This window comes from Arachis ipaensis, chromosome B6 (genome assembly GCF_059453495.1).
Source record: "Arachis ipaensis isolate K30076 ecotype BB chromosome B6, ASM5945349v1, whole genome shotgun sequence".
In the NCBI taxonomy this organism is placed as follows: domain Eukaryota; kingdom Viridiplantae; phylum Streptophyta; class Magnoliopsida; order Fabales; family Fabaceae; genus Arachis; species Arachis ipaensis.
The window spans coordinates 78,665,096-78,674,330 of record NC_142441.1 but is presented as its reverse complement, the minus strand read 5'-3'; the positions used below and the strand labels follow the sequence as shown (position 1 = coordinate 78,674,330).

At 36.1% G+C, this 9,235-nt stretch overlaps 1 non-coding gene across 1 annotated transcript; it reads left to right on the top strand.

Annotated features, from left to right (window-relative positions):
- Nucleotides 1-1,183: 1,183 nt before the first annotated feature.
- Nucleotides 1,184-1,291, top strand: LOC148561457 (small nucleolar RNA R71). Its single transcript, XR_015886640.1, has one exon. It is a non-coding gene; the product is annotated as a small nucleolar RNA R71 (small nucleolar RNA).
- Nucleotides 1,292-9,235: the final 7,944 nt, after the last annotated feature.

Sequence of the window (9,235 nt, the reverse complement as noted above, 5' to 3'; positions counted from 1 at the left end):
CCCAGGTCACACAGAGCCTTCTCAAAGGTCATGGTGCCTATGGTACAGGGTATTAAGAATTTACCAGGATCCTATTTTTTTTGAGGTAATTTCTGCCTATCCAATGCATTCAGTTCATTGGTGAGCAAGGGAGGTTCATCTTCCCAAGTCTCATTACCAAATAATTTGGCATTCAGCTTCATGATTGCACCAAGGTACTTAGCAACTTACTCTTCAGTAATGTCTTCATCCTCTTCAGAGGAAGAATACTCATCAGAGCTCATGAAGGGCAGAAGCAGGTTGAATGGAACCTTCATGGTCTCTGTATGAGCCTCAGATTCCTTTAGGTCCTCATTGAGGAACCCTCTAGTGTTCAGAGGACGTCCCATGAGGTCTTCCTCATTGGGATTCACGTCCTCCTCCTCCCTTGTAGGTTCGGCCATGATGGTCAAATCAATGGCCTTGCACTCTCTCTTTGGATTTTCTTCTGTATTGCTTGGGAGAGTACTAGGAGGAGTTTCAGTGACTCTTTTACTCAGCTGGCCCACTTGTGCCTCCAAATTTCTAATGGAGGACCTTATTTCATTCATGAAACATAGAGTGGCCTTAGATAGATCAGAGACTATATTTGCTAAGCTAGATGGATTTTGCTCAGAATTCTCTGTCTGTTGCTGAGTGGATGATGGAAAAGGCTTGCTATTGCTAAACCTGTTTCTTCCACCATTATTAAAGCCTTGTTGAGGCTTTTGTTGATCCTTCCATGAGAAATTTGGATGATTTCTCCATGAGAGATTATAGGTGTTTCCATAGGGTTCACCCATGTAATTCACCTCTACTATTGCAGGCTTCTCAGGATCATAAGCTTCTTCTTCAGAAGATAATTCTTTAGTACTGTTGGATGCAACTTGCAATCCATTCAGACTCTGAGAAATCATATTGACTTGTTGAGTTAATATTTTGTTCTGAGCCAATATGGCATTCAGAGTATCAATTTCAAGAACTTCCTTCCTCTGAGGGTCCCATTACTCACAGGATTCCTTTAAGAAGTATACATGAACTGGTTAATTGCAACCATGTCAATGAGTTCCTGAGCTTCTGCAGGCATTTTCTTTAGATGAATGGATCCACCTGCAAAATGGTCTAATGACATCTTAGATAATTCAGACAGACTATCATAGAATATATCTAGGATGGTCCATTCTGAAAGCATATCAGAAGGACACTTTTTGGTCAGTTGCTTGTATCTCTCCCAAGCTTCATAGAGGGATTCACCTTCTTTCTGTTTGAAGGTTTGAACATCCACTCTAAGCTTGCTAAGCTTTTGAGGAGGAAAGAACTTGGCTAAGAAAGCCGTGACCAGCTTATCCCAAGAGTTCATGCTATCTTTAGGTTGAGAGTCCAACCATATTCTAGCTCTGTCTCTTACAGCAAACGGGAAAAGCATAAGCCTGTAGACCTCGGGATCAACCCCATTGGTCTTAACAGTATCACAGATTTGCAAGAATTCAGTTAAGAACTGAAAAAGGATCTTCTGATGGAAGTCCATGAAACTTGCAATTCTGTTGCATCAGAGAAACTAATTGAGGTTTTAGCTCAAAATTGTTTGCTCCAATGGCAGGAATTGAGATGCTTCTTCCATGCAAGTTGAAATTTGGTGCAGTAAAGTTACCAAGCATCTTCCTTGCATCTCCACCATTGTTATTATTTTCGTCCATGTCTCCTTCTTTTTCGAAAACTTTCGTCAGATTTTCTCCAGATAGTTGTGCCTTAGCTTCCCTTAGCTTCCTCTTCAGAGTCCTTTCAGGTTTAGGATCAGCTTCAACAAGAATGTTCTTATCCTTGTTCCTGCTCATATGAAAAAGAAGAGAAGAGAAAAGAAAATATAGAATCTTCTATGTCACAGTATAGAAGAAGGAAAAGATAAAAATTTGAACACAGAAGAGAAGAGTGGGTTCGAATTTTTGAGTAGAAGAGAAGTGTTAGTAGATAAATAAATAATTAGAAGGAGATGAGAGATGGAAGAATTCGAAAATAAAATAAAATAAAAATATTTTTGTTTTTAATTTAAAATCAAAGTTAAAATTCAAAATTTAAGAAGAAAAATAAAATTAAATTAAAATTTAAATCAATTAGTTAATTAAAAAGGAATTTTGAAAAAGAAGTTAGTGATTTTCGAAAATTAGAGAGAGAGAATTAGTTAGGTGGTTCTGAAAAAGATAAGAATCAAACAAGATAAGATTAATTGACAAAAAGATTTGAAAATCAATTTTGAAAAGATAAGAGGTTAGAAAAGATTTTGAAATTGATTTTGAAAAAGATGTGATTAACATTGAAAAAGATATGATTGAAAATCATTTTGAAAAAGATTTGAATTGGAAATTAAAAAGATTTGATTTTGAAAATTGAAGTTGATTACTTGACTAACAAGAAACAAAATGATATGATTTTAAAATTTAAAGATTGAACCTTTCTTACTAGACAAGTAACAAACTAAAAATTTTTTGAATCAATCACATTAATTGTTAGCATTAATTTCGAAAATATGAAATAGAAATAAGAAGAAGATTTTGAAAATAAATTTTGAAAATTTCGAAATTATGAAAGAAAAAAATGAAAAAGATTTGAAAAAGATAGAATTTTTAAATTGAAAATTTGATTTGACTCATAAGAAACAACTAAATTTTGAAAAATTTTTGAAAAAGTCAACTCAAATATTCGAATTTTAAGAGAAGAATAAGGGAAAGATATTTTTTTTATTTTTGAATTTTTAATGATGAAAGAGAAAAATACAAAATTGACACAAAACATAGAAATTATGAATCAAACAACTAATGCATGCAAGAACACTTTGAATGTCAAGATGAACACCAAGAACACTTTGAAGCTCAAGATGAACATTGATAAACCCCAATTTTGTGGTTTATCTTGTGCTTATTTTAGGGGATTTTATCACCTTTTCCCACATTTATTCAATGAAATAGCATGGTTTTGCAATTCTCCCTTGATTTGTGCTTAAGTGTAAAAACATGCTTTTTAGGCCCTAAAATGGGTGATTTTAATTCACTTTAATTCCATTCTATACCTTGATGTATTTGTTGAGTGATTTCAGGTTCATAGGGCAAGTATTGGATGGAAGGAATGAAGAAAAAGCATGCAAAGTGGGAGAACTGATGAAGAAATGAAGGAACCATAAAGCTGTCAAGCCTGACCTCTTCGCACTCAATCGACCATAACTTGAGCTACAGAGATCCAAATGAGGCGGTTCTAGTTGCGTTGGAAAGCTAACATCCGGGGCTTCGAAATGATATAAAATTTGTCATATGTTATTTGGCGTTCAGGGGCGCGCACGCGCCATGTACGCATGCGCGCCGATGCTGTCCGTGGCCCACCAAAGTGAAATCGCGCCCAGCAATTTCTGAAGTACTTTGGGCCCAACCCAACTCATTTCTAATGCTATTTCATGCAGAATTCAAGCTTGGGCAAGGGGGGAGCAATTGTTTGAAGTTTTAGCATCATGTAGCTTAGTTTCTAGAGAGAGAAGCTCCCTCTTCTCTCTAGAATTAGGTTAGGTTAGGTTAATCTCTTCTAGATCTAGGTTCAATCTCATGTTTTCATCTTATCTCCTTTATAAATTCTTGCTTCTACTCTTTCATTCTCATGATTTGTAATGTTAATTTTCCTTTTATGCTCTCTTTTATGTTCATGGATGTTCTTGTTGGATTTGGATCCCTTTTAATGAAATTTAATATTTGATGTTCTTTTTGATGATGATGTGAATTGTTGATTTACCTTTCTTGCAATTAGTAGTTGGTAGATTTACTATTTTTTGCACTTTTACCATGCTTCCTTTTATGCCTTCCAAGTGTTTGACAAAATGCTTGGTTGGTCTTTAGAGTAGATTTTGAGCATTCTTGGCTTGGAAAGAGTAATTAGGCAATCTTGAGTCATGAAAACCCAACTCATGTTAGTTAATATTATTTCCATTGACTCTAATCTTTTGCTAATTCAATTAGTGAGTTGATTAGGACATTTGGATTGAGATTAACTAGTCTTGTTTGACTTTCTCTCATGGAAGATAACTTATACCTTCTTCCAATGTTGGAGATGACGAAATAAGATAAATTCTTGTTAATTATTGTTATGATTAATGACTAGGATAGAAAGCCTATGATCTCAAACCTTTCCATGAATGTCTCTCTTTATTAATTGCTTTCTTTAATTGCTCTCTTTACTTTTCTTGTCATTTATTTTATTGCCCCTATTATAAATCAAACCCCCTTGTTCTTCATAGCCAATAATTGACCATTTTATTACAATTCCTCGTGAGACGACCCGGAGTTTAAATACTTCGGTTAATTCTTATTTGAGGTTTGTTCTTTGTGACAACTCAAATTTTTTATTAGGAGGATTGTTTGTTGGTGTAGAACTATACTTGCAACGAGAATCCATCCAATTGAGGAAATTATATACCATTACAACAATTCGCTCATCACTCCTATCGGGCTGGGGATACAAAAGCCATGATCCCAAGGGATGATCAGTATGTCCCGAATGGGAAGTATATCAGATCTCCCGTACCTTCTGTGAGCCGGTATGCAAGTCCATCTTTAGACACTCCTTCTTCCTCTACTCCACCATCATCTACACCTCAGGCACCATCCACCACTCAGATGTTCCTTCAGATCCTTCAGAGGTTAGACCGGCAAGACCGGCGGATGGAGCAAATAGAGCGCCGCAACAAGTGCCGATACACCTATCTGAAGGAGCTCATTGTTAGTACTCACCCACCTCCGGAAGAGAAAGACACCCCAGACTCCCCTTCACCTACCAACACGGGGAGCCATGACGACCCGAACAGTGGAGGCGATGGTCTCAGCCCCACTTTGTACCTTACTGATGGCAGGGAAGACTGTGCCAAGCCTTAAGTGTAGGGAGATTAGTGCCTGACTTCCGGAGGTAATCTCTCTCTCTTAACACCAATATGTTATTTTTCTTTTGTTAGATAGGATAGATTGCATGATAATAATTACTCGCATGTATGTTCTACTTAGTTGAAGTAATGATTTTCTTTTCAAGACACTATCTTATAGCATTTCACTAATTCAAATTTAAATTTTAGTTAAACTTGTTTGAAGAATTTAATTCAGAACATGGTTTAGAGCTAAGAACACGCAACCTGTGAGATTTTGAGCTTAATTATATGGTTACATTATTTAACCATGAATTTTCTTCTTCTGTGTTTTTTTCTCTATGATTGCAATCTATGAGGTTTGTTCCTTTCTATATTTTCATTGTTTAGTGTATATTCATGCATAAATGTGATTGAGGCCATCATTTGATATCAGCTCACTTATCCCAAATAGCCTACCATTTTATTTACCTTTGTTTGCCACTTTGAGCCTTTTTAACCCCCATTTATTCTTTAACATTACCACATCACTAGCCTTAAGTGGAAAAACAATTAATTACCTGACGTGGCAGAAATTGGCGAGTTAAGAATTGTTATAAGATATGCGTTGCAAGTATAGTTCTTAACCAACCAAAGATCTGCTTATCAATTTAGAAGGGTTGTCACAAAAATTAAAATTAAAATACTGGAGTATGAATCTCAGGTCGTCTCCCAACGAGTTGCAGAAAGGTGTGCTATTTTATTAATCAGATGTTTTCAAAAAGAGTTTGAGTTGAATAAACAGGAAATTAAATTGGGGAAATTAAGTAATTTAAATAAAGGCCTTGACTGGGAGTAGATTAGTTGGAAGCCCTATTCTTGTTGCAGTACTCTCAAGATTAATTGATAATTGAGGGTTGTTCTGTTTAGTTATCCCTTTCTAGGTAAGGAAAAGTCAAACAAGTTGGAATGCTGTTTCTATTCACAAGTCCCAATCCGCTTACTTGGAAGGACTGGCGTTAGTGACTAGAGAGCAATCCAACAATAAACCCAATTACAATTTCTCCTTTGAGCATTCCAACTCAAGGGTTCCTTTCAATCAACTCCCCATCAAGTTAGGGAACTACTCGCTCATTGTGAACGCAGAACTCATAACATAAGCAAGGGAATTAAAGAAAGACATGATAAATAAAACTCAAAGAAATCAATTAAAAATAAAAGTAACTCTTGTATTAATAAATTCTAAAATAATCCAATGGTAAAATTGAGTAAATTAAAGGACATGGAAGAGTAAAGCCAGGTAAAGAAAACGAACTAGAATGACGAAGTCCTGATGAGGTAATAACTCTTCTCAATATCCCAATGCAAAGAGCAAAATAAAATCCTAAGAACTATGAATGTGTAGAGAGAAAACCTAAAAGAGGAGTAAAACTAGATCTAAAAACTAAAAATTGTGTAGAATGAATGTTGTTTTCGTTTCTGCATGTTCTCTGGCTCTAGTCTGCTTTTCTGGACAAAAAACTGGGTCAAAACAGGGCCCAAAATCACCCCCAGCGAATTCTGCAGATTATGCAGATCGCGCACGTCACGCGATCGCGTCATTCATGCAGACGCGTCATTCGGCGTTTTGCTTTGCTACGCGGGCGCGTCGTCCATGCCTCCGCGTCACTTATGCTATTCCAATCCGCGCGGTCGCGTGAGCCATGCGGCTGCGTTACTGGGATTTCTTCTCTTTCGCGCGGTCGCGTGAGCCATGCGGCCGCGTCACTTCTCGCTGGTCATCTCCTTAATTTCTTGTGTTCCTTCCATTTTTGCAAGCTTCCTTTCCAATCTCCAACTCATTCATGCCCTATAAAGCCTGAAATACTTAACACACCAATCACGGCATCAAATGGAATAAAGGAGAATTAAAATACATAATTAAAAGTCTCTTAGGAAGCAAGTTTTCAATCATGTAATAATTTTAGGAAGGAAATATAAATGCATGCTAATCATATGAATAAGTGGGTAAAGATCATGATAAAACCACACAATTAAGCACATTATAAACCATAAAATAGTGGTTTATCATTACCCTATTTGAATCTTTGGTTAGCTTAAGATAGAGATTGTGTGTCAACTAAGTGTGGGAAAATGTGGGAACTATGGTTGATGAGAATGTGTTTTTTTGCCCTTATTGAAAAATCTTGGGAATTTGGATGCTCACTCATGTAAAAATTAGAGAAACCATATGCATTGATATATTATGCTTTGAATTTTATATATATAAAAAAAAGAAAAAGAAAAAAATAAAAGAAAGAAATAAATAGGGGATAAAATCACCCCAATGCTAAGTTCAATAAAAAGATCAATGCATATGAGATGGAATTAAAACTGATACATGAGTATGTGACATTATGCAAAAGTGAGAATTTGGGTAGCTAGGCATGATTTTAGAATTATATAGAGTGTGTGTGTTAAGTGAAAACTTAGGTTACTCAAAGATTCAAATTATAGCTCACTTGGCCATACATATGCCCTCACCCTTACCTTAGCCCCATTACAACCTTGAAAAGACCTCATGATGTTTGTATTTGTACACTAAATATTTGTTGATTGGTTAGATGAAGAACAAAATTTTAGAAAGCATGATTAGAGGAGACTAGAGTGGATTAACCTTAGACACTTGAGCGAGTAGAGTGCATATACACTTCCAGTGAGGGTTCAATGCTTGTTTCTATATTCCCAGCTTTCATGTGCTCTCTTCTTACAAGTTTACTTGTCCCTTATTGTGTGATTTGAATTAGTGGAATCTGATTTATGTTTGTCTTGGAGAACTTGTTTACTTTTAACCAAGTAGGTAGAAATATCTTAGCATATAATTGCATTCATAAACATAGGTAGCATTGTATGAGTCTTACTTTCCCCCATTCATTCTTTTGGTCTCCTTGAGCTTAGCATGAGGACATGCTAATATTTAAGTGTGGGGAGATTGATAAACCGCTATTTTATGGTTTATCTTGTGCTAAATTGAGTGGTTTTTATCAGTTCTTTGCACAGTTATTCATACAGATTGCATGGTTTTACAAATCCTTCCTAATTCTGTTCTATGATTGAAAACATGCTTTCTAAGGCTTTAAATTGTCAATTTTTAATTCCCCTTTATACCATTCGATGCCGTGATTTGTGTGTAAAGTGTTTTCAGGCTTTATAGGGCAGGAATGGCTTAGAGGATGGAAAGAAAGCATGCAAAAAAGGAAGGAACCCAAGAAACAAAGGAGCTGACTAGCGAGGATCGACGCGCACGCATGGCTTACGCGTGCACGTGACTTGGCACATTTCATAGCGACGCGTATGCGTGGCTGATGCATATGCGTGGCCAGCGAAGTCGCACAGCGACGCGTACGCGTGACTGACGCGTACGCGTGACGGCGTCACGTGCTGCAACTACAGAAGACACTGGGGATGATTTTGGGCTAGTTTTGGACCCAGTTTTTGGCCCAAAACACAGACTAGAGCCAAGGGGCAAGCAGAGACTCAATATACATTCACATTCACTTAGTTTTAGTTTTAGTTTTGAATCATGGAGAGAAAACACTTTACTTCTCCTAGGTTTTCTTAGATTATAGTTTTATATTTTGGATTGGATCTTGAGAGAGTTACTACCTTCGATTGAAGTCTCTATCACTATAGTTTGATTTTCTATCACTCTACTCTTTCCTTTTCTATTTAGTTGTTCCAATTCATGTTCAGATTTTGTTAAGTTGAATTTATTAATATAAGGAACTATTTTTATATTTACTTTCATTGCTTGCTAATTTCTCTGAATTAATTGTTAGTTTCAATTTTGCTTTTGTTAATTTTAATTCAATTACCATGTTTACCATCTACTCCCTTTACATGTCTGTGAAAATGGCATTCATGCTAATGGAGTGGAGTTCCCAACTTGGCTTTGGAGTTTATTAATAGAAAACCCTTGAGTTGGAATACTCAAGTGTTACATGTAATTGGAAATTGCTGCCAACTGGATTTTTACTAACTCTAATCCTTCCTTGGGAGGTGATTAGGACTCGTGAATTAGAGTTGGTATTACCTACTTAACTTTCCTCTATTAGTTAGAGGATAACTAAGTAGAAGCAACAACCTTTTACTATTATACTTGAGGAAGTTAACAAGGATAGAAATTTTAATTGATCTTCTCCTAGCTAAGGCCTCTCATTTTAAATAAACACGATATCTTGTTAATTGCTCCTTGCTTAATTCCTATTTATTTATTTTTCCGTCTTCAACTTCTAATAATTCTCAGACGATTCTTGACCAATAAATTGCACTCATTTGTCAACTCTTTGGGAGACGACTTGGGAATTCTACTCCCAGTTAATTGATTCT